Genomic DNA, 25,676 nt, shown 5'->3' with positions numbered 1-25,676 from the left:
ATAGGCATTTCCCTCCTAATGAGCTCTAGAAACACTTAACTATTTGAAAAAAGAAGTTTCTGTGTGTACTAATGTATTCTCCGCCCTGTCTCCAGAAACCGCCCTTCCTCTGTGGGTCGGTGGTTACCGGCACCGTTGGTACCCGGACCACACTTTGTTTCTCAGAGCAACCAGATGATTGCTGAGGTCATTTGCAGCTCGAACACGAAATGACTTTGCGGTGATCTAGTAGCCAAAAGTTCACGGAATGCACTCTCACAATTGTGATTCCGCCATAGCGCCTTGCATCCATCCAACACTTGTTTAATACCTATATTTAATACCTAATACCTTCGACTGTCCTAGGCTGTGCACACAGAAGACTAAACCCCACTTCCTGAGTTGAAGTGGGGGAAATAGAGGAGTAAATAATTTCACGATGTGTGGCTAAGTGCTGCAGCTCAGGTAACCACCGGCACACAGAGGAAGGGCGGTTTCTGGAGACAGGGTGGAGAGGAGACCGTGGGTGGGCATTTCCCAGAGCAGCCTCTGCCAGCCACTCTAATTTGATCACTTTGCCGCCGAGCAGCAGCGGCGGTCAACCTCAGCCTCCCTTAGCAACCTGAGTGCCCCGCCCAGGAGCTTTACTATTGGTCTCGTGGAGCGGGATGGGCAGCTCTGCCGTGCAATCCCAGCTCGCAGTTCTTGCTCCGCTTGTACTCACGGGAGGACTCGCAGGCATTACCGCCCGTCCGCGTGCCCCGCCCACCCCCCCGAGCAGCTTTCGGCGCATGCGCGGGTGGGCTGGGGCTGTGTGCAGGGCCAGCGCGGATCCCGAGCAGCCGCGGTGAAGTGCCTGTGCTCCGCCGAGACTGCCGTGTCCATTGCTCGCCTCGGTTGCCGCCGCTTTAGCCGCCGCTGGGGGAGCGGCCGCCTATTGTCCTTCTCTGCGGCGAAGGTGAGGAGCTGTCCCGGCTCGGCCCGCGGGGGAGCCCCGGGAGCCGCACGGTGAGAGCGCAACTTAGTTGGCGGAGTTGGGGGAAGTTTTGTGCTTTGAGGAGGGGTCGGGGTGCGGAGTACGGCCAGTCCCCTGCGGTTGCTCGGTGGGGCGGGCCCCGGAGGAGGGTCGGGGGCTGCGGGGGTTTCGGGGGCGGGCGGGACTGACGGGTCCTCGGGCTGCGCCGGGACCTTAGCTCTGCGGACCCCTCCTCCCTTCGGATCACCCTTCTCCCGCATTGTCTGCTTGGGGCTCGGCGCGCCTCCCACTCCGCAGCCCAACTTGGGGGCGGTCGCGGCTTTCCGGGTGGGGGGCGCGCCTGGCCGCGGATGCTCCCTCAGGCGCTCCGCCCCCAGCGAGGCCCCGAATCCCTGCCCCGGGTCCCCGGATCGGCGCCGCCTGGGCGGGCTCACTTCTCCCCTGAGGCGGGCGGTCGCGGTGTGGAGTACGCGCCGCGAACAAGTGCTGCGGGCGCGAGGGAGCGGCTCCCCGGGGCCAACGCGGACGGTAAACACATCGGGCCGCGCCCGCCTGTCGGGGCCTCTCCGCGGCTTCTCGGGGGCGCGGCCTGGCTGACCCGCGCCTGTCGGAGGCGAGCGGCCCAGGAGACCCGTGAGGTCCCCACGCACTCTGGGACCCGTGCAGCCGGCTCAACTTGCAGTTACACTTTGAGACCAAACAAAACTTTTTTTTTTGGTTAATATGGCTCACTGCCATTTTTTTTTTTTTTTTGCAAAGCCAATAAGTATGTGAAGTTGAAAAAAGGAAAAACCCTAAAACTTTATCAAAAAAAAAAAAAAAATCAAGAAAGGGGGTAGATAGGTTTGTTTTGTTTTGGAAATAGTTTTTATAGCAGAGTGATACCGTCACATTTAATTTTCTAGATCCCGGAATTCACAATGAAAGTTGGATTGAGCGGTATTTTGGTGTTCATTCTTTGCTATGACACTGCTTAATGAAGTTATTTGGAGAGTTTATTGCTTCAGTTCAGTAAAAACCAGTGTGCCTTTTGTTGCTGTTGTTATTTTATTTTTCGAAGAAGCAGTTTCTTCAGTTTTTCTAAACCATTGGATTGTCCAGATGAAGACAAATGGTGCAGTTCTTGAGAGGTTCATTATTGGCAAGTTTGTGAAGAAGCTGAGATCAGTTGAGATAAATCATTGTTACTGTTTTTGTGTTCCGTCGTGGACTCTTGGGGATTTGCAGGCTGCATTAAGTACAAGTTTTGCCAAGTTCGGGTGCACGTATTCCACTGTATTTGGTTTATGTGACCTATGATATGAACATGATTCTGTTTCAGTTCCCCAGATGTAACTAGCTTAAATGTCTGTCATTCATAGTGGAGCAAAATGGCCAGAGTGTCATTTACTGTTAACTTCAGTTGTATTCCTTTACCTTCTGCTAAATGAAAAAGAAAAATTTGAGAAATACTGTGTGTGTCAGTTTGCTCTGAGTGATTTCTCATGCTAAGTGGGTCATTTGGAGAAGCGTTCCTGGGCTTTTCTGGTTTGGTAGGCCTTGTGCTATAAAACCAATTTTCTTCACCTGGTGAAGCTAAAGACAAATTTTCTTCAGGCACAGGCGATGCACTTTTAAACTACAGAGCCACTTTTAGGATTCAGAATACTCGCTTGATGGCTTCCCTTCCTGGTTGTGTGGTTGTGTGTGTGTGATTGTGGGGAAGGAGATTGGTTGACAGAGGTTGGAAGGGATTGTCAGGGAGGGACACAATGTAAGCAAGTACTGCTGACAACATAACGTGACGAGTGCACCAGTTGCTTTCCTTCTCTGGGCGGTGATGGCATGTTACCCTGTAGGTACTATTGTTTTAGGATTTCTCACACTTGGTTTGCCTTGACTAAATGGTAACTGCACACATACTGTACTATAAATGGACTCCTCCTCTAGTCCTTAACTCTTTGAGTGCTGTGATAGACCTTACTTAGCTTTGTACCCTCTTTGCCAGTAGTCTTAACATAGTGCAGGCACGGTATGTGTTTGAATTGGGTAAATTATTTTTACTGCCTAGCGGTAGCCAGCATACACAGGAGAAAGCCACTAACTCTAGGGACTTGTCCAAAATGACAATTCACTTGCAGATTTGTGATGAAATTTACTTTAAAAGGATTTCTAACCTTTTTAAAAATCTGTCAGTTATTTTTTGAAAAGAAGTGGGGCTTAACTAGGATTTCAACAAGAGATTCAGATTTAGAAATACACCACCCCCCCCACTTTTGGTGAAATTATTTTTTTTTTAGAGTCGGAATCTCACTGTTTCCCAGTTATCTACCCGGGACCCAAGCCATCCTCCCACCTCAGTCTCCCACAGTGTTGGAACTACAGGCGTGAGCCACCCCACCCCGCTGGTGAAATTATTAAAATTGTAGTGACAACTCTCCCTCCATTGTGTAATTGGAAAAAAATTAGACATTTTAGAAAAAAGTACACCCTTTGGAGCTAGGTAGAGTTCAGATCCCCACATTTCCATTGACCAGTTGCATAGCCTCTCAGAGCTTCGGTTTCCTACTCCCTAAGGGTTAGTAACATGCTTTGCAGTGTTCTTAGAAATCAGTGAAACTTTGTGAGGTACTTAACTGCAGTATCTAACATGGAGTAAGTAGCTATTTCATGGTAGCTGTAATGATAATAATTTTGATACATTTTTACTTAAGCATTCTTAAAAGTCTGATGCTTCTGAGCTTAGCTAATTCTTTCATAAAGAAGGGGCCTTGAGACTTGTGAGTCTTATCTAAATCTATTTCTTCAAAGGTGCCAGATGAACTGAAGGATAATGGAAACAATAGCGAGTTTATCTTCTCAGTCACCTGTGAGTCTTACTTTGAGAGTGGGACTTGCAGAGTGCTTGGTAGGGTAGAGCTCTTTGTGACTGTGCTATTTAGGAAACAGTGAGAGATGGATTGTTTTCAGTACATCAGTCGTAAGAGGATATGTGTTCCAATTTTCTTATTTTACCCTAGTCTTGATAAATAACAAGTGTGGATTATATCTGTATTTCTCAGACTTGTTTAAGGTGGAACTGGACTGGGTGTTAACAGTGTTAGTTCAGTACAGAGACATGAGCAAATCACTCACTTCCCCTTCAAGATAACACTTTAAAGGTACCCACCATTTACAGAAGAAAGCAGTGATTTAAATCAGTTGTATTAGCATAGTTTAGAATACTTACAGTACCAGATGGAATAGATACATTCTAGAAATATTTACCGGTTAAGGACATTTCTGTAGATTTTATTCCATTTTTCCATTAGTTTTCTGATGAAGAGATTGTAGTAAACCTTTTAAAATTATATTTGGTCAAACTTACAGATTGAGGGTAAACCTTTAAAAATTATATTTGATCACACTTACAGATTGAGGGTAAAAACATTCCTGACAAAGCTAGGCAAAGAAACTTGGACTTTTGATGTTCCCTTCTTTTAAAGTTAACATCTAGCACTTGAATAGACTTGGCTATTACTGATGGGGACAGGCGTCCATTTGTAAGTAGCTTCCCTCTGTCTCTGTCTTTCCCAGGTCAGGCTGTCTTACTGCTGTGAACGGGGAGAGAGGAGAAAGCCGTGGGTGGAAGAAAGTTTGTTTCATGGCCTGGCGCGGTGGCTCATGCCTGTCATCCCAGCACTTTGGGAGGCCGAGGCGGGCAGATCAGTTGAGGTCAGGAGATCAAGACCAGCCTGGCCAACATGGTGAAACCGCATCTCTACTAAAAATACAGAAACTACCCCAGCAGGGTGGCGGATGCGTTTAATCCCAGCTACTTGGGAGGCTGAGGCAGGAGAATGGCTTGAACCCAGGAGGTGGAGGTTGCAGTGAGCCGAGATCATGCCACTGCACTCCAGCCTGGGCGACAGAGCGAGACTCCGTCTCAAAAAAAAAAAAAATTAAATAAATAAAGAGAAAGCTTGTTTCATACATCTGTCCTTACTGGTCAGTGGAAGAAAGTTTGTCTCATGCATTTGTCCTCATATTTATAGTTTTCTTGTCCACCTGCAAGTTGATTGTGACGTTGTAAATAGAAGATGAATGGATGGTGCGTTTTTGTCAGACCTTGCTGGACCTTGTACTGAAATACTGTGATTGTATGAACATTTGTGTGGGGCAATGCTGTGTTCAGTGCCTGAGGAAGGTGGATATCAGTGTGTTTGTATGATATGGATGCTAGGATGGCAGAGAAGGAAAAGGTGTGAGGTTTTTTACCATTTACATCACTCTGTAAGGTCTTCTTTGGGTACTTTGGTGCGTTAGTGGCAGAGTTGAGTAGCTACAGCAGAGATCGTGTGATCCACAAAGCAGAAAATATTTACTATCTGGCCTTTTACAGAAATTTGCTGACCCTTTTTCTACATAACCAACTACAGTTATTCACAAGAAAGATTAACATTAATTCTATAATGTTATTCAATACCTATTCAACTTTCCGTATTTGTCCCCCAAATATCTTTTATAGTTGATTAAGAAAAAGTTTGGACAGGGTAAAATTCAAGTTCACTCAGCACATCATTATGTCTCTTTAGTCTCTTTTTTTCATTCTTTAGTTATTCATATGTATAGTTCACATTCACTAAAATTCAGCCATTTTAGTGTAACATTCTCTGAGTTTTAACAGGTGTATACATTCATATATCCGCTGCTTCAAATAGGACAGTTTCTGCATTCTCCAGAATTCTTCTTAGCCCTTTTGTACTCAACCTGTTCTCTACCTCCAGACTCTGGAAATTGCTGATCTGTTTCCTGTCTCCATGGTGTTTTGCCTTTTCAAGAATGTTGTCAAAATGGAATCACACGGAATGTAGCCTTTTTATTCATTTGCCCAATGACTAATGATATTAAGTATCTTTTCATCTATTATTTGTCATTCTTTGATGTCAATTCAAAATCTTTTGCTTAAAAAAAAGTTTTTGGATATACTCTGGAATCAAATATATGATTTGTAAATATTTTCTCCTAGTCTGTTTTTACTTGTCTTAATAAATGTCTTTTTTTGTTTGTTTCGAGATGGAGTTCCACTCTGTCACCCAGGCTGGAGTACAGTGGTGTGATCTTGGCTCACTGCAACCTCTGCCTCCTGGTTTCAAGTGATTCTCCTGCCTTAACCTCCCGAGTAGCTGGGATTACAGGCATACACCACCAATCCTGGCTAATTTTTGTATTTTAGTAGAGATGGGGCTTCTCCATGTTGGCCAGGCTGATCTCGAACTCCTAACCTCAAGTGATCCACCTGCCTCGGCCTCCCAAAGTGCTGGGATTACAGGCGCAAGCCACTGTGCCCAGCCTGCTTGTCTTAATAATGTCTTTTGAAGAGCCGAAGTTCTTAATTTTTATGATATCCAGTGTTTAGTTTTTGGTTTTTTTTTCCCCCCGAGTGGATCATGCTTTTGGTATAATAGTTTAGAAATCTTTGCCTAACTTAAGAGCTCAAAGACTTTCCCCTGTATTTTCTCCTGGAAGTTATTATTTTTTTTAGAGATGGAGTCTCGCTCTGTCATCCAGGCTAGAGTGAGCGAGATGTTGCTCACTGGAACCTCCGCCTCCTGGGTTCAGGCAGTTCTCCTGCCTCAGCCTCCCAAGTAGCTGGGATTACAGGCACCCACCACCACACCCGACTAATTTTTACATTTTTAGTAGAGATGGGGTTTCACCATGTTGGCCAGGGTGGTCTCGAACTCCTGACCTCAAGTGATCTGCCCACCTCAGCCTCCCAAAGTGCTGTGATTACAGGCGTGAGCGATTGTGCCTGGCTCTCCTATAAGTTTTATCCTTTAAAATTTTATATTTAAGTTTATTATCTGCTTTGAGTTAATTTTCCTAAATGGTACAAGGTATGCTTTGAGCTTATTTTTTTGTGGATGGATTTACAATTTTTCCAGCAAGGTTTTGAAAAGACTGTCCTTTCTCTGTTGATTACCTTTGTGCCCTTTTTTTTTTTTTTGCAAGTTGGTCATAAATGTGTGAATCTGTTTCTGGATTCTCTCTCCTATTCCATTGATCTGTGTCTTTCATGTCTCTATCACCTCACTGTTGATTACTGTCACCTTAGAGTAAGTTTTAAAATCAGGTAATGTGAGTTATTTTATTATTTTTCAGAATTGTTTTTTGAGTATTTTAGTTGCATTGCTTTTTTGTGCATATTTTAGATTGATCTTGCTGTTATCTACAAGTCCTGCTGGATTTTTCTTCTTTTTTTTTTAAGATGAGGTCTCGGCCAGGTGTGGTGACTCATGCCTGTAATCCTAGCATTTTGGGAGGCTGAGGCGGGAGGATCACCTGAGATCAGGAGTTCGAGACCAGCCTGGCTGACATGGCAAAACCCCGTCTCTACTAAAAATACAAAAAATAGCTGGGTGTGGTGGTGGGTCCTGTAATCCCAGCTACTTGGGAGGCTGAGACAGGAGAATTGCTTAAACCCGGGAGATGGAGGTTATAGTAAGCCGAGATTGAGCCACTTCACTCCAGCCTGGGTGACAGAGCGAGAGTTCTTCTCAAAAAAAAAAAAAAAAGATAGAGTCTCACTCAGTTGCCAAGTGTGGAATGCAGTGGTAGGATCACTGCTCACCACAGCCTTGATCTTCTGGGCCCAAGCGATTCTCCTACGTCAGCCTCCCAAGTAGCTGGGATCACCATCATGCATTACCATGCCTGGCTAATTTTTTTATTTTTGTAGAGACAGAGTCTCTCTATGTTGCCCAGGCTGGTCTCAAATTCCCAGGATGAAATGATCTTCCCACCGTGGCCTCCAAAAGTGTAGGGATTACAGGCATGAGCCACCATGCCCAGCCTACTGGGGTTTTTGATTGGCATTGTGTTGAAGCTGGAAATCAGTTAGGGGCAATTGACATTTTAATAATGAGCCATGAACATGGTATATCTGTTTATTTGGACCTTAGATTTTTGATTAGTGTTTTGTAGTTTTTAGCAGTTGGATCTTGCATGTGTTTTGTAATCTCATACATGTGTTTCATGTGTTGTGGTGCTGTTGTGAATGATACTTCTCAATTTCCAGTTGTTCATTGTTGGTATATAGAAAGATCATTTTATATTATATGCTGACCTTGGATCCTACACCCTTGCTAAACTCATTTTTAGTAATAGATGCTTTTTTTGTAGATTTTTGGAATTTTCTGCATAGGCAGTAATGTAATTGGCAAATAAGGGCAGTTTGATTTCGTTTTCACTTTGTGTACTTTCTTTTCCTTTTTTATTTTTTTTGAGATAGAGTCTTGCTCTGTCGCCCAGGCTAGAGTGCAGTGGTGCGATCTCGGCTCACTGCAACCTGTAGCCCCCCAGGTTCAAGTGATTCTCATGCATCAGCCTCCTAAGTAGTTGGGATTACGGGTGCATTCTGTCACACTCGGCTAATTTTTGTATTTTTTTTTTTTTTTTTTTTTAAGTAGAGCCCAGATTTCACCGTGTTGACCAGGCTGGTCTCAAACTCCTGACCTCAAGTGATCTGCCTGCCTTGGCCTCCCAAAGTGCTAGGATTACAAGCGTGAGCTACTGCGCTGGGCGTGATTTCTTTTTGTTACTTTGCTGAACTGTCTAGGACCCTCAGTATAATGTGTAATAGGAATTTTACAAGTGGGCATCGTTTCCTTTTTCCTGATGTTAGAGGGGAAAACACTGAGTGTTTGACCATTAAAATGATGGTAGCCATAGGTGTTTGTTTTTGTACATGTCTTTTATCAAGTTGAGGAAGTTGCCTTCTATGTTTAGTTTGCTGAGAGTTTTTGTCATGAATAGCTATTGAATGTTGTCAAAGGTTTTTCTGTATTTATATAATCATATGTTTTTTCTTATTTAGTCTGGTGTAATATGTTGAAATAGCTTTGCATTCTTGTGATAATACTCATTTAGTCATGATGTATTATTTTTTACATGTCTTTGGGTTCCATTTGCTACTGAATCTTTTTTTATTTCTTCCATTTGTTTCCAGTTATGTTCATTTTAAAAATAGATTCTTGATCATATGTATAATATTCATGATAGTTGTTGAGTCCTTATCTGTCATATGTCAAATGTCTCCTCAGGGGTAAAGTTATTTCAAACACAAGAACCATTGCTTTAAAGAGTATCATACTTTGTTTTGGCAAGTTAAGTTGCCAAACTTATGTGTTTAAGTTGCTTGCTACACCCCATTACTAAGGCATGAAGCCCCTGTAGTTTTCATTGAAGAATTGGGCTTCCTGTGAGGATTCTATTCTGGCAGTTGAGAACACAAATGTCTCCCAGCCCTGTGTGAACTTTGGGGATCATTTAGCTTACAGTTCCTGGGTGATTCTTTGTTTGCCCTCATGTATTTTTACAACGTGCATGCTTGACTTACTACTAAGTGTGAGACTCATCGGCCTCTATGCTGATTTCTGGAGCTCCTTTTTCATGCAACTCCCTCCTTTTATCTTGTACTCTGCAATTTTCAGACTCCTTAGCCTTCCCAAGCTATGTTTGTCTTCTAAGCTTGACTGCCATGTTGTGCTTGATCCTCCTCATTGCACCGTGGTCTAAAAGGTACCTCCAGCCAGAAAGCTGGAGCAATTTTAGAGCTTATTTGTTCCCTTCTCTTTGGGATTGCAGTTCTGTGTTGCCTGTTGTCCAGGCTCTGAAGGATGCCGCCTCATACATTTTGTCCACTTTTCTAGTAGTTGGGGAGAATGGCAGGATAAATCTGGGTCCAGTTACTGTGTCGTGGTTAGCAACTGAAGTCCTTTGGGTGAGTATGCTTTGTTGGTGGTTCAGAAAGTTTCATTACAGGATTCTCAAAATCTTTGGGAGTATAAAAAATAAGTATTTGTTGACTGTCTTCTGATAGTAGCTCAGCCATTACTTTGTGGGAAATAACAAAAAAATGTAGATATCTTTTAGTTGAAGAGGCACATGGTACATACCTAAGATTAATCAAAGAAATGAATTCCTGTGGTGATAAACAGAAAGAGAAGGATCACTATAATCTATTATTTTCTGCCCCCCACCCCCTTGGGGGAGTCTTCCAATGAAAACCAGAAAACCTGCTAGACAAATTCTAAAAGAGCTGTAACACTTGGGATCTGGTGTTTTCATGTAGGAATGCTTGCTTTTGCGTTTTTGTTTCCTAGCATATATGCTTTATGTCACAAGTTGTAATGAGTCAGTGGGTAGAGTGCTGGCTCTTTCAGGTGCATTTGCTGTTTATTTACCATGCAGCTTAGGTAAGTTATTTGTCTCTGAAATCTGATCTTCTCTTTTCTCTTTTGGCAGATAGTTATATGACATACCTTGTAGGGTTGTTTGTAAATTTTTTCAAGTACCTTTTGTTTGTCAGGCACCCTTCTAGGTAATGGGAATTCAGTGACATCTGTAGTTGCTGCTGTTAATCTATATCCTATTGAGGGAAGTAGAAAATAAATGAGTGAACAAACAATTGCAGTCATGTCTGGTGGTGATGATTCTAGGAAGGATATGAAGAGTACTAGCAGAGATTGGGAAGGTCAGACAAGGCCTTACTGAGGAGGTGAGATTTGAACAGACCTGAAGAAAGTCAAGGAAGCAAGCCACATGAAGAGTCAGAGGAAGTGTGTTCAATATGGAAGGAACATCAAGTGCAGAAGGCCTGAGGTGGGAGAATGAACAGGGAGCCTGGTGTGGCTGGAATGGGTGAGAAAGAGTGTGAGGAGATAAGGTTTGTATGTGTAGCCAGAGACCAGATCAAATAGGCTCTTTAGTATGGTGGGAAACAGCTGAAGGATTTAAGTAAGGCATGACAAGAGTTGATTTAGGCTTTAAAAACTTTACTCTTGGAATAGGGAGCAGTAGTGGAAACGCAGAGACTAGTTCAGCCTAGGGAAGATGATGGCTTGGATTAGGGTGGTAGCAGCGAAAGTGGTGAGAAGTGGTTTGAATCCATATACACTGAAAATAGAACTGATAGGATTACTTACAGATTGGAAAAAGGTTATAAAGGAAAGAAAGAAATTAAGGACGATTCCTAGGTGTTTTATCTGAACAACTGGCTAAATGGGGAAGATGTGGAATCAGTTTGCTGAGAGGTTGAAATTGTGATTTCCCTGTTGACATGCTAAGTTTGACGTCCGTGAAATTTTTAAGTGAAGGTATCAGTAAGCATATGGATATACAGTTCTGGAGTTCGGTGATGGTCTGAACTGGATGTATGAATTAGAGAATTGTAGATAGAGAAGGGAGAGTGGGAGGTTTTAGTGGGAATTAGGGATATATAAAGCTCCATAATAGGGGCTCATGGCATAGTAGTTAGTAATCATGACAGTCATAAAACAACCACCACTATGTATAATAATTAAAGGAAGGCTAGATATGAATGAAGGAAGATGGTAGTGACCTAAAACAATTGTCTTGCATATTATATCAAAATTAGTTAGGATTCCAAACATGCTGAAAACTTTCCTTCTCTCAGCATGATAAAAATATTACTGAACTATATTTTTCATTTGTAGTCTTTAAGGATATTGGTGATAGTGGAAAGATAATGACGTTTTAATGTGATGCAAGTGTATTATTTGAATGTACTTCACATACACATGTATGAAGATAGTCTAGAAGGAGGCTACTGCAAAGTTGATGAGGGTAACTTTTGATCTTCTGATTTTCTGCAGTGTGTATATTTGTCTTTATTCTTTCTTTCTTTTTTTTTAAGACAGGGTCTAGGCTGGAGTGCAGTGGCGCGACCTCGGCTCACTGCAACCTCTGCTTTCTGAGCTCAAGGATTCTCCCACCTTAGCCTCCTGAGCAGCTGCGATCCACCCACCTTGGCCTCCCAAAGTGCTGGGATCATAGGTGTGAGCCACTGCTCCTGGCCTCTTGTTTTTTTTTTTTTTTTTTTGAGACAGAGTCTCTCTCTGTCACCCTGACTGGAGTGCAGTGGTGCGATCTCGGCTCACTGCAACCTCTGCCTCCCAGGTTCAAGCAGTTCTCCTGCCTCAGCCTCCTGAGTAGCTGAGATTACCATGCCTTGCTAATTTTTGTATTTTTAGTAGAGATGAGGTTTCGCCATGTTGGCCGGGCTGTTCTTGAACTCTTGACCTTGTGTTCCACCGGCCTTGGCCTCCCAAAGTGCTGGGATTACAGATGTGAGCCACCGCGCCCGGCCCTATTCTTATCCTTAATAAAAGGAGTTAGTATTTTTTGAGGTTGGGCTCAGTTGCTGAGTTTCTAGGGTAGTGGGTTTCATTTGTTTGTGGTTGCTGATATTACTCATTCCATTATTTTACTATGTATAGTCTATTGTCTTAAAAATTTGAGCCCTTAATAATTTTTTTTTTTTAGATGGAGTCTCGCTCTGTCACCCAGGCTGGAGTGCAGTGGCGCTATCTCGGCTCACTGCAAGCTCCGCCTCCCAGGTTCAAGCGATTCTCCTGCCTCAGCCTCCTGAGTAACTGGGACTACGGGCGTGTGCCACCACGCCCGGCTAATTTTTGTATTTTTGGTAGAGACGGGGTTTCACCATGTTGGCCAGGATGGTCGTGATCCACCCGCCTTGGCCTCCCAAATTTCTGGGATTATAGAATAATCTTAATCATAGATGGGAATCAATTAAGAGTTTTTTTTTTCCCCCCCAGAAATGAGGTTTTGCTGTGTTGCCTAGGCTGGACTTGAACTCTTGGGTTTAAGTGATCCTCCCACCCCAACCTTCCTAGTTGCTGTGACTACAGGCACACGCCACTGCACCTGGCTCTGGGTGGTTTTGATATGAGTGCATAACCGTTCCTGGAAAAATTGTTAGCACATGCTTTTGCCACCAGGCTAATTGTGGCACCATTTTGTTGAAAGAGTACTTTATGTTGCATTGTGGTGGGCAGATCTCTTCAGAAAAATTGAACTGAGCTTGAAGTTATTTTGTTTTAAAATCTGAATTATACCATAAACATTAACTTAGATTTTTAGAAGTATTCTTTTTCCCGGGTGATAGCTGTGCTAAAGGTAAAGGTGGTGGATATGACAGGGACTTTTGACAAATTTGACATTTTCAGTAATTCATGAATCACTTCTAAAAACATACTCAATGATTTGGGTGGTATTTGTGAATTAATCTATTATCCTTGTCTTGGCATTTGAGTTCTGCCTTGTCTACGTGGGTGTGTTTCTGGAGTGGGAGAAGGGAGTTCCGTTGTGACATTGCATGGAAATAATTTTTTACCTTTAACAAGCTGGAAGAAAATGGTTTTTGGATGCTTTGTACACAGAGTGTGCATCTTCTTGGATGCTTTGTACACAGAGCGGCTGGGCTCAGAATACAAAGGAACTGTAGATGAGACTTTGCAGTTTGGGAGTTATTTGGGGAAAAAAATACGGTAACAGGAGTTGGGAAGTAGAGTTCTAAGTGTTCATTTTATCACAAAGAAGCCTTGGGGGCTGGCTGAGGTGCTTCCTCCCTTCAAGGATTAAAGACATGCATGGGTCAGTGGGCAGTAATAGCCAAAGCTTTTGCTTGGGCATTCCTGCCAAAATGGTGCTGTGCATATCCTTAGAGCATAGAATAGTGTGTATGTCCAGTCTAGAGAGGTTTTTTGAGGTCATTTTCTAACAGGTGTTTTCAAAAAAGTAAAGTTGCTAAAGGGAAGAATAAACTTTTGTGTGTTTACCTACATATGTTCATTTACATTCTCTTAATTCCTTACAATAATCCTGTAAGATATATATTATTCTTGCTCCCTTTTTTGATGAAAAAACTAGGGTTTACAGATTTACGTTTGCTTCTCAAGTCAACTACAACTTTCATCTGGGACATTGTGACTATAAACATAACTCTAGTTTTATTATATCTGCTATAAGTCACATTTTTTTTCACTTTGATATAATTATATCCAAAGTAGCCAGCTTAAAATTCCATCTTGATCTTGGTGTCAATAGAAAATCATTGTGGTCTTCTCTTAAAGTTTTTCTAGAATTCTTTTTTTTTTTTTTTTGAGACGGAGTCTCGCTCTGTCGCCCAGGCTGCAGTGCAGTGGCCAGATCTCAGCTCACTGCAAGCTTCGCCTCCCGGGTTTGCACCATTCTCCTGCCTCAGCCCCCCGAGTAGCTGGGACTACAGGCGCCCGCCACCTCGTCCGGCTAGTTTTTTGTATTTTTTAGTAGAGACAGGGTTTCACTGTGTTAGCCAGGATGGTCTCGATCTCTGGACCTCGTGATCCGCCCGTCTCGGCCTCCCAAAGTGCTGGGATTACAGGCTTGAGCCACCGCGCCCGGCCTCTAGAATTCTTAAAAACATGCTAGGCTTCCATGTTTGTGCCTTGAAAGTAGCAGAAACTTGCCGATAGAATTGTATTTTCTTTCATATACAGAAGCTTTGTGGATGGACATTAATAATTAACATTTACACATTTGTTCACGTCTTCAAAGTGTTTTACAAACATTTAATTAGTTCATGTGTAACCTATATAGGAAGTTGAAAAACCAGTTTTTTAGGTTCATTTTAGTAGTACTGAAGTGTTAGCAGGAGAAGGAGTAAGCAAGCCCTCAGTAAGAAAAATACAGGTGTGCACCATGAAGTTCTAAACATCTTTTATTACCCCCCTAGCTTTCAGCCCAGTTTGGCTCATATCAAACATGGATTTTGGGTGCATATCTTCTGCGTAATGCAGGGGAGTGGATTATGTGGACCCAACAAAAGACACAGGTGGAATAGTTGGGGAAAGACCTAGGTCATGTAATGCAGCTTTCTCTTCGTAGTCCCTTAAATGTGAATTGTCCTTGATTCATCCATTTGAGCATTTTGAAGGCCAGGATGTTGTTGGAGCAGAGACTCTGGCAAGTGAGTGGAGCATGCATGTTAATTTCTGGGGAAGAAATCTTTTATTTTTAACTCGTGATTTAGGAAATAATAGCTCTGTAACTAGATACTTTGCTAGTTTCCTCACTACTGCTTGTCACCTGTCTCCATCTCCTCTCCTCCCACCCCCTGGTAAAATGGCTTTAACTTGGCAAGGTTTGTAGTTGGAAGGAGACAGTAGTTCCATTTTAGCTGGGTTCTGTCACATAATTGACTGTGTGACCTTGAGCAGGTTACTGCTTTTTTGTCCTTGAGTTCTTTTGTTCTGTGAAATAGTATTTGCTGACTCACCTTTCACTGAGTCCTAGAAGGATGGCCAGAGAAAGATATAAAACTTAGGCTCTTGGACATGAAATGGGACAGAGGATATTTTCACATTAGTGAGGATTCTTCAGAGTTGGAACGACTCGTTTCTACTTTGCTTGGAGTAACTAATTTTCTTACTATTGTTGCCAACCTTATTACCATAAACATTTTTTCTTTTTCTAATACAGTACAGTAAATATAATTATTTGATAAATAATTCTGTGTCTGGGTAATTTCCTAAGACAGGACATGCAAGTTCCTTTTCATTATTGCTTATAGCCTATTGTTCAGAGGGACTGTTCATTGTTCAGAGGAATCTTTGTGTAGATAACCTTGCCAGAGAAGCCTTAGTATGTGATGGCAGAAAGGGGAAGAATTCTCATAGCTTGGCGTGTATATTTAATTACATTTTTGTCATAAATGATAATCTGTTCTTTTAATGGGGCTGTATAAGAATGGCCCTGAACTTTTGCCTCTATCCAATAGTGTTGTTTTTCAAGTCTTTGTTTCCCCCATCCCTTTCCTTCTCTTCTTGAAATCTGAAAATTTAAAGGTGGGATGAGTTGACTGTGGCTGTTGAACCTCTTTGTAACATGAAATACACCCAGGTTTAAACTTATTTTTCTCTTCTTCCGAGATTTATGGTAACTTGGAAGAAATATTGTACAGCCAGACCTTCAGTAATACTATATATGAATTATGAATAATTGAGATTGTTCAATGGTTAAATGGTTAAAGTTACTCTTTTATTTGAAAGATTGTCTGAAGGTAATGTTTATCTTTTTGAAAAGGGAGACTTTTTTAATAGTACAGATTATATGTATACGACAAGATAGAAGTTTTCTTTTGGAAACCTAGCTGGTTTCCAAACAATCCAATAAATGATTGTTTTTCCTATTTAGATTAGGGATTTGAGTTGTATTTTTTTTTGGTTACCTCTTTGATTTTTCCATATGGTCTTTGCCCAGTGTTCATTTCCTTTCCATGGTTCATTTAGTAGGATGCACTGTCAGATTGCCCACTGAATAGATGGGGTAAGGTAATAATATCACATGTCTCTTTCCTCCCAGTTTATGAACTTCCTGAGGGCAAATTTTATCTGCTTTGTTTATTGCTGTATCCCAAGCAACAATGGCACATAATAGTTGCTTCTCAAGAAATACTTGGGATAGGCCGGGCGTGGTGGCTCACGCCTGTAATCCCAGCACTTTGGGAGGCCAAGGCGGGCGGATCATGAGGTCAGGAGATCGAGACCATCCTGGCTAACACGGTGAAACCCCGTCTCTACTAAAAATACAAAAAAATTAGCTGGGCGTGGTGGCGGGTGCCTGTAGTCCCAGCTACTCGGGAGGCTGAGACAGGAGAATGGCGTGAACCCAGGCGGCGGAGCTTGCGGTGAGCCGAGATTGCGCCACTGCACTCCAGCCTGGGTGACAGAGCGAGACTCCATCTCAAAAAAAAAGAGAAATATTTGGGTTGATGGAAAGATGAAGTTTTGACTATATATGCATATATATACGTGTGTATATATGTATACACACACACATAACATATACATGTATATATTAAACTTAATAAAATCCATCCTGTTGTGAATAAATGAACAGATTTTTATTTTTTCTTTTCTAGCATCAGTTTTAGTTTGATTTTGGTCAGTTTAAAGCATTCCTTTTGGGGAAAGAGAAGACATCATATTAAATGGAAGTTTGGTGATGACCGAGTTTGGTGGTAAAGTTTATACAGCTCTTGTCTGGTTTTTGTGCTTGGTCCACGTAGGGTTCTGTCACTTCACATTTTAACCTCTTCAGCAACTTCATCATTGGCATATGGATGGTTGACCTAAGAATGTGGGTGGGTGATGGCTGGCTTAATTAAAACACAAAATTATGATTGTAAAACATGTTCAAAATAGAACAGTAGAATTGACTCTTAAATATACTCATTACCCAGATTCTAGCAAGATTTTGCTATTCTCTGCATGCATTATTTTTTTTTAAAAAAAGCTTTGTTTTGATATAATTCATGTACCTTAAAATTCACCCATGCTTTACTGTAATATGTTCATCCTAGTTGTCCTGAAAGTCACTACCAACTATTCTTTTTAGTGATTTTTATTTTTATTTTATTTTTTTTATTTTTATTTATTTATTTTTTTTGAGACGGAGTCTTGCTCTGTGGCCCGAACTGGAGTGCAGTGGCCGGATCTCAGCTCACTGCAAGCTCCGCCCCCCGGGTTCACGCCATTCTCCTGCCTCAGCCTCCCGAGTAGCTGGGATTACAGGCGCCCGCCACCTCGCCCAGCTAGTTTTTTTGTATTTTTTTAGTAGAGACGGGGTTTCACCGTGTTAGCCAGGATGGTCTCGATCTCCTGACCTCGTGATCCGCCCGTCTCGGCCTCCCAAAGTGCTGGGATTACAGGCTTGAGCCACCGCGCCTGGCCACTTTTTAGTGATTTTTAAATGGTATTTTTACTCCAGTGTATAATACTGTAAACCATGAAATGCCTCTGTAAAACAAGGCATGATAGGTTTCCAGGATATGAAACAGACAACTTGAACTCAAAGCAAATGAGTGCTGAGTAGCCTGTTTTCCTTTCAGCAGAGTAATTGCAGAAATAGGACTATAAACCTTATATTAAGCACTTTTATATGAAATTTGAGGTTTCTGTCAAATTAGACATGGAAAATTAAGGCTGCACAAATTACTGATCTGTGCAGTTTTTTTTGAGTCCTTTTTTTTTTTAAGATAACTGTTTCTCTTAAGTACCAGCACAGGAATGCTATGATTTATACATAATTATTTTTGTTTTTATGTCAGTAGTCTTTTGTTCACCCCATTGAATTTGGTAATTTTTTTTCCCTCCGGATGATTATTTTTTAAATGATGCATTCCCAAATATTTTGATTTTTGTGAAAGAAAATACTTTTTAAGGTAATTGAATACCTCCATAAATCTTGTATTTCCTTAATAATTTATTTCACAATGTATATAAAAATGGTGTCTTAAAAGCTTTCATTTGAAGGCCCAGGAGCAATTGATAACATTGTTTTTCATAGCACTTTTTGTAAATATTATGTTTATGTCCTAAGTGCATAGATTCTTTGAAATACTCCTCTTTTACCCACCCTGTGGTAAAGAATTGTTTTGGCTGCTTTGTCAAAAGTGCTTGTGGCAGTCTAAAGATGACTACTTTATTAGTTAGCTCACTGGAATATGTGCCCGTAAATGGAGAGTTTTCTTTCCCGAGCTCAAATAAAGGTATTGGTTCATCTGTGAGCTGTCTTGGGACTTAAATACTATTTCAGAAGAAAAATTGTATTTATTCTCTCCCGTCAGCCTTGATGCATGTTGGAATCTGCAAGGACAAATTCACTAATACAATAGCTGTCATTTATTGGGAACCATTATTGATCTATTGGTAGCTATTGTTGATCTAAGTGTCTTGTGTAGATCAGGTCTTATCTCTGCAAGGGAGGTATTTTTATGATTTTACTAGAAAAGGAAATTGAGGCTCAGAGAAATTAATAGCTAATTTTATATATACTTCATTCAACATTTTATTTAAGGCCTGTTGTGTGTCAGGCACACTACTGGGCGCCAGGGATTGAGGAATAAACAAAATAAGATGTAGTCACTGCCCTTAAAGCACTCATGATTTTGTTTCTTGATTGATATGCAGTAACAATAATAGTGATAATTTCTATCATTTATTACTATATTCCATGTGCCAAGTGTAGTAGTAAGTACTCTACAAACCATTATCTCATTTTCATCCTCGTAACTCTAATTATCACAAAATGTGTCAGTGTCCACATTTTATGGATGAGGAGACAGAGGCCCAGAGAGGCTCGACTTGCTCAGGGTCACACAGTTAGTATGTGGCTGAGTTCGTACTTGAACGTGGATCTTACTCTAGAACTCTTACTCTGCTCCACATCCCTCATTCTAGCAAGAGTTGAAACGAGTAATTATGTGAAAGGGACATCGTTGTGAGCTATTATTTTGGCAGAACTTTATGTAACTTTTTGACTTTGCCAGTAGATTTATTTTTATGGTTTTCTGCTTTATAATCTCTCATTCTAGAAGTTATCAGATTGTTACTGTGATTTATGAAAGACATTTTTAATAAGTCTTATTTTTATTACAACAATAATATACAGTTCCAGTCTGAGCAACATAGTGAGACCCTGTCTCTACAAAATAAAAATTAAAAAATTAGCTGGGTGGTGATATGCCTGTAGTTGTAGCTACCTGAGAGGCTGAGGCGGAAAGATCACTTGAGCCCAGGAGTAGAGGTTACAGTGAGCTATGATCACACTGCCTTTACTCCAGCCTGGGTGACAGAGCAAGATCCTGTCTCTAAAAAAAAATTAAAAAATAAAATTTAGTTCTGAAAGTACAAATATGTATAATCCACATATGTTCCTCAAATCACAGTTGGCATATTGACGTCATGGTTTAGATAAGAAAACAAGCAAATTAAACATTGGAACTGTGTTCTTGACTTTAATATAGGCAAGCCTTTTTCTCTGAGCCAAAGATTAGTTAATTGGTCTCAGCTATAATAATAATTTTCAATCGTAATATTTGTGTGAGTTTTCTGTACTATAAGAAGAGCTAGTTGTATAGGAAGTTATAAGTAAGGTAGGTGTGTAAGGTGATCTCTTGGCTCTGTTGATACACCAGTTTGTCTCTGTTTTGTTGAACATTGTTAGGAGTACCTTGTTGATTTCAGCCTATTTCTGGTTATAGAGAAATAGCTGATTATCCTTTAGTAGTTACCCTTTAGTAGATAATATAATAATTATTATTTTTTTAAACAGAGTCTCTGTTGCTCAGGCTGGGATGCAGTGGCACAATCTCGGCTCACTGCAACCCCTGCCTCCCAGATTCAAGCAATTCTCCTGCCTCAGCCTCCCAGGTAGCTGGGACCACAGGTGTTTGTCACCATGCCCGGCTAATTTTCATATTTTTATTGGAGATTGGGTTTTACCATGTTGGTCAAGCTGGTCTCAAACTCCTGACCTCAGGTGATCCACCCGCCTTGGCCTCATAAAGTGCTGGGATTATAGGCATGAGCCAGGTTGCCCGGCATATTATATCGCTAGAAGTAGAAATTTGATTTATGATGGTTCTATAATAAAGTCTTGAAACATGTAGATAGTTAATTCAGATGTGGGAGGGCTTCTGTGGTCTTGAAACCACCCAGTTTTTTATGTGGTATACATGATTGTTGAACTGTTTAGTTTCATTATAAAGTTTAGATGTTACTTGGTTTTGGTAAGGAACCCTGTGTGGAATTTTGAGGGTGTCCTTTCTGCCAACCTGAATTGATCAGAATTTTTATAGGCCTCCCAAAGGACCTCTGTTTTGGAAATCTTTTGGGGCAAGGCCAGCTCTGATTTGTTTTCTCTGTTACAACTGCATTATTTGGGCTTAAATCTCGGAAGTGTGCCATTCCACTTTTTTACTGTTTCCTCCCCCTAGTAACTTGAGCTGTAATAAACTGTTTACCAAAGAAGCTAGTCATTTTTGTCTCAGTATTCTCTTGATAAACTGCCCCTTTGAGGTTGCAGAAAAGAGAGTAATAACAATTAGCAGGTCAACCAACAAATAGGACCTTGGCATCTCACATTTCAGAGGATTCTTCCTTAGGTCTCACTACTTTCTTTCCTGTCTTAGGCATCTGGGATTAAACAATTAGCTTGGTAAATCAGTGGTAGGAATTGAATGTTTCTATGCAGTTTTTCTGGGACATATAACAATAATAATGGAGAACAAAATAATAAGAGATTGAGTAACAAGACAGTAGTAATAAGAATGCCAGATTAAAAATAGGAAGGTGGAAACTCACTGACTGGTAGAAATGTAAAGGATACATTCTGATGTAAAACATTCTATAACTGAGAAAAACTTGTTAGTGAACAGATACTGGATTAGGATTCAGTAAGCTTAGTTTGCTGCTAACAACCTTGGGCAAGTTGCTTAGCCCACCGCACTTCAATTCTCCCATCAAAAATGGAACGATTAGACTGTATCAGGTTTTTGTTTGGTTCTTTGTTGTATTTTCCCCAAAGAGTGTCCTCAAGTCGTGGAGATCCTTGGAATTACATCAAGGGCCCAAATGGGATTGGGGAGGACATGAAAAAGAGAGCAAGTGGTGCTACAGAGTTGTTCCACTTTCCTCTAGTTTACTTTTGTGAGTTTCCTGCAATGTTTCCTTCGAAGTCATTTCCATGGCCAAAAAATCAGTTTGGAAACATCTGGACTGAAATATGTTGAAAGTGTCTTCTGGTGCCTAGGATTTGGTGTTTATGAATCTCCATCTATTGGCTGGATGTCTTTGTTCTTGGTATAAATCTTTCAGGGTTAGGGAAATTTTACTGGCTCGATCATGAAGGAACTGTATAATACAATGGATGACTGTGGTATCTGACTACTAGGCTGTGCCCTGATGTTAACTGCCCATGAGATATTTCTCAACTAAGCAATTAGAAGTTACTTTTTACCTCCCCATGAGCTTGGGAAATCCTGATAAAAAGATGCAAAGAATCATATTCCTTGCTTATCAGAACCTATTTATACTAGCTGCCTTTTTTTTTCTTTCTTTCTTGAGCTTTTACTTTGTAGCATTTTATCTGTATTGTCTCACTTAACACTGGGATGGTCTTGTGAAGTAGCTGGAATTAGCTCTACCCTAAATGGTAGTTGAGGCTTACTAAGATTGTGTAGCTTGGCTAAACTCCCACAGCCAGGAAGTGCAAGAGCTGGGGTTTGAAACTAGGATTGTGTTTTTAAAACGTATGCATTCTTTATTATGTTTACCTGCCTTTCTTAAAGTTACTGGAGTTTTGTAGCTGTGAGATGTTTTTGATAGCACTGCTATTACTCAGTGTTTTTCATTAATGAAATCTGGTAATATAAGTGGTGACTTTCATTGTTCTTAACAGCTTGTTATGCCAGGGACTCTTAATATAGGGCAGAAATGATTTGATCATACTATATATACTATTCCTTTTCTGTTATGTCCTCATAAATAAGGAAAAAATGAGAAATTTATGAGATTAGAGCAGAATGAAATAAGTTATGTTTTCTTTAATGGTTGGAAATTATTCCTAAAAGAATAATAGATATGAAAAAATCTAAAATAGGTGATGCTAAATATTTTAGAGTCAGTGAACATATAGAGATTAGATTGTTTTATATCAGCATGGTGCTAACCTTGATGCCCTAAGAACAGATTTACTGTGGTGATACCTAATGCAAAGAAATTGGGCATTTTTTTCTTCACAACATAATTTATTGCTGGACACTGTAAAAGTATCAAAATGTGGTGGGCATTAGTGCTACTCACTACAATTTCTAGTTCTCCTTCTTTTTGCATGTAGAATATCACATTCCCCAGCCTATTTCAAGGTGGCATGCATGGTCTTGTGACTTGCTGTGTCCCATGGAAACGTGTCACTTTTGGCTAGAAGCATATAAAAGCTGATGTGAGGTCAGGCGCAGTGGCTCACACCTGTAATCCCAGCACTTTGGGAAGCTGAGGTGGGTGGATCACCTGAGGTCAGGAGTTGGAGACCAGCCTGGCCAACATGGTGAAACCTTGTCTTTACTAAAAATACAAAAATTAGCCAGGCATGGTAGCGCATGTCTGTAATCCCAGCTACTTGGAAGGCTGAGATTGGAGAATAGCTTGAACCCGGGAGGTGGTTCAAGCAATTCTCAGTGAGCCAAGACCGCACCATTGCATGCCAGCCTGGGCAACAAGAGCAAAACTCCTCTCAAAAAAAAAAAAAAAAAAAAAAGCTGATGTGAAATCTTGTCTCTCTTTCCTTGCTTTTGGGACCTGGAAGCACAAATAGGTATGACAGTACCACATGATGAAATCAGGTTGGAATACTGCCCCGAGGCTTGAAGGATAGCTGCCCCAGAGAGTTGCCTGGAGCCATGGTGATCTTTGAGTGAGTGAGGAGTAAATTTCATTGTGTTAACCTCTGATACTTTCTGGTTGTTGTTACCATAGTATAATCTAGCTTATCCTGACTTTACTATACATATCATCAGAAATCATTAGTGTAAAAGATTTTTAAGGAGAGGAACTGACCAAGATTGAAGCATAATTACCTCATACGCAGATAAGGTCAATAGCATAGTTAAGGGCAGGTTTTCTCTTTTAGCTGTCACCTGTTTTATGTTCAGTTTATTCTTCTTTTAGCTTAGCTTTGGTTATATCACTGCCCCATTTAAAAATAGTAGTTCCTCATTGCCCACAGAATAAAATCCGAGTAAGGCCTGCCACAGTTTGGTGCTGCAACAACATGCTTTAAAAACTGTTCTCTCACCATAGTGAAGTATTTATCATCATGTGCCTTTTCCCATTCATGTATTTGAGAAACATATATTGATTACTTTCTGTGCCAGTGTGGAGGCTAGACCCTGGGGAAGCACAGAATGTTCCTTCTCAACTGTTCATGTCCAATTCTGCCTTATCTTTTCAAGCTAAGTCTTGAAGGATATTTCTTACATAAACCCTGCTTCATTCTCACAGTTGGTTGTAAGCTGCCTTTCTGACCTCTCAAGCTTTTCTGGTACACTGTTTCCTGTCCCGGTTGAAAAACTGTACATGTATATCTCATTCCCTTTGCTGGGCTAGTGTCACACCTTTGTATCTTTAGTACCTAGCTCCCAGCATATGGTAGGGGCTCAGTAATCTTTACTGAATGAATGGCTGTTAGATTGTGGCTGTGTTGAAAAGCCAATGATTAATTTGCCTTTGTTTGACAAATTGTTACTATCTTTGAAGTTATGTTGCCTTCCTTGCTTACACTTACCTCCTTCTAGCTATTATCATTGTGTGTGTTCATTCTTAGTACTCAGTAGGGCCTTATGTGGCAGTGGTTGTGTTTTTTTCCATAAACTGTGTCTGGAATGCTGAATCCTAGTGCATTCTGATGAGCTTTCCTTATCATTGTTTAAAGTCCGTTTTGTGTTTTAAAGATCCATTGTGAAGTTTCTTAATGTGACTTCTAAGTCTAGAGCTTATGAATAGATGAGTCATGTGTTTTAGTCGATTCAGGCTTAGTTTTGTCTTGGTGTCTTGCTGTTTCTACTGATGTTTTCCTGAAAGATTTGTGCCTTTGAATCAGAGTTCTGAACTGATACTCTGGTTTCTCTTCATATCATTTAAGTCTTTCCCCTTTTACTAAAGAGCTTTGAACTGGATAGTTTAAAAGACCCAGATTCTAGTTTAGTTTGGCTTCTAGCTCTCTTTGTTAACTTTGGTTGTGAGGTTTGTATCCACAAAACGAGTTTGACAAAAATCCGTGATTCACATACTGATTTTACTATGGACCGGGTGAGTTATTTGAATTCTAATCAATGTGGATACAAAATTTGGACAAAAAATTCTGGTAGAGTTGGCATAGAATGAAGGAAACGTTATTTATTTATTTATTTATTGAGTCCTTCTATGTGCTAGATGCTGTTTATTTGCCTTATTCACTAACCTGTGAAGGAGATTTTATCTCTGTATTTTAGTTACAGAAATATGAGATACAAAGAAGCTAGGATACTTGTTGAGCTAGTAAGGACAGGATCCAGAACTTTGACCAAAGTCAATTTCATTCCAAAGCCAATGTTCTTTTTGTTGCAATTTGCAAACAGTTCCAGACTTTTCTAATGGAGTAGCCTTTAGGACAAATCAAAGTTGTTGTATATGTCTCTTGAAGAAAGTACTGTCTGCTACATGTGATACTACTGGTAGAATACCCGCCCTCACCCCTCCTCCTGTTTTTGAGACAGTCTTGCCCCATTGCCAAGGCTGTTAAAGAGTACAGTGGTGATCACAGCTCACCACAGCCTCAAACTCCTGGGCTGAAGCATACCTCCCGCTTCAGCTTCTTGAGTAGCTAGATCTACAGGCATGTGCCACCAAGCCCAACTAATTTTGTAATTTTTATTTTGTAGAGACAGGGTCTCACTGTGTTGCCCAGGCTGGTTTCAAACTCCTGGCCTCAAGCGATCCTCCTGCCTTGACCTCCCAAAGTGCTGGGATTACAGGTGTGAGCCAGTGAGCCAGATCAAAATTCTTAAGATACAAAAAATAGAGTAGATAAATAAACTATTTTTCTGGATCTTCGATTAAGACTGCACACCTCATGGTAGTGCAGTAATTCTCATTGTGCCTGTAAGTGTGCTTTACCATCCTGAGTGAAGGGACCATGATTTAAATTCCCATGGCATTGTATGGTTTTGTGATGTGGTTTCAAGTCTTGCTCTCTCTCAACTAATTTTTGTGACCTTGGGCTAGAAATAGCTTTTTTTTTGAGCTGCAGTTCCCTTCTGTGTAAGATGGGAAAAACAGTACCTATTATATATACCATGTTGCTCGTCGCTGGACACATATGTGTCCAGCAAGCATTTATTTTTTGTCTGTGGTTGTACATATAATTGGGGAGAGTTTTTTTCTTTAAGTGTAGATCAATTATGGTATAGGACATTGATAGGTAGAAGAAGAGGTACTATATGCAGCAGTTACTGACCTTTCCAGTCTGAATTCCTATTTAGAAATAGGAATTTAGAAATAAATTAGTTATGTTATCT

General features: G+C 40.8%; 1 protein-coding gene and 1 non-coding gene across 14 annotated transcripts in view; one reads left to right on the top strand and one right to left on the bottom strand.

Moving 5' to 3' along the window:
* The first annotated feature begins 769 nt into the window (after positions 1–769).
* The window catches only part of AKAP13 (A-kinase anchoring protein 13), a 364,057-nt gene continuing 339,150 nt past the window's right edge, over positions 770–25,676 (top strand). For 5 of the 13 annotated variants that reach the window (XM_033189119.1, XM_033189118.1, XM_033189122.1 and 2 more), the window contains exon 1: positions 770–987. The gene's annotated coding sequence lies outside the window, so the exon portion shown is untranslated. The remainder of the gene's footprint in view (positions 988–25,676) is intronic. The other 8 variants (XM_033189126.1, XM_033189123.1, XM_033189124.1 and 5 more) reach the window with 3 other exon arrangements.
* On the bottom strand, positions 9,966–10,027 carry LOC117071710. The gene has a single exon (XR_004432460.1). It is a non-coding gene; the product is annotated as a U7 small nuclear RNA (small nuclear RNA).

The sequence above is a fragment of the Trachypithecus francoisi genome, unplaced genomic scaffold (genome assembly GCF_009764315.1).
Source record: "Trachypithecus francoisi isolate TF-2019V2 unplaced genomic scaffold, Tfra_2.0 Lachesis_group3, whole genome shotgun sequence".
Lineage (NCBI taxonomy): Eukaryota > Metazoa > Chordata > Mammalia > Primates > Cercopithecidae > Trachypithecus > Trachypithecus francoisi.
The sequence above is the reverse complement of the archived record's forward strand: the minus strand, read 5'-3'. Positions and strand labels throughout refer to the sequence as shown.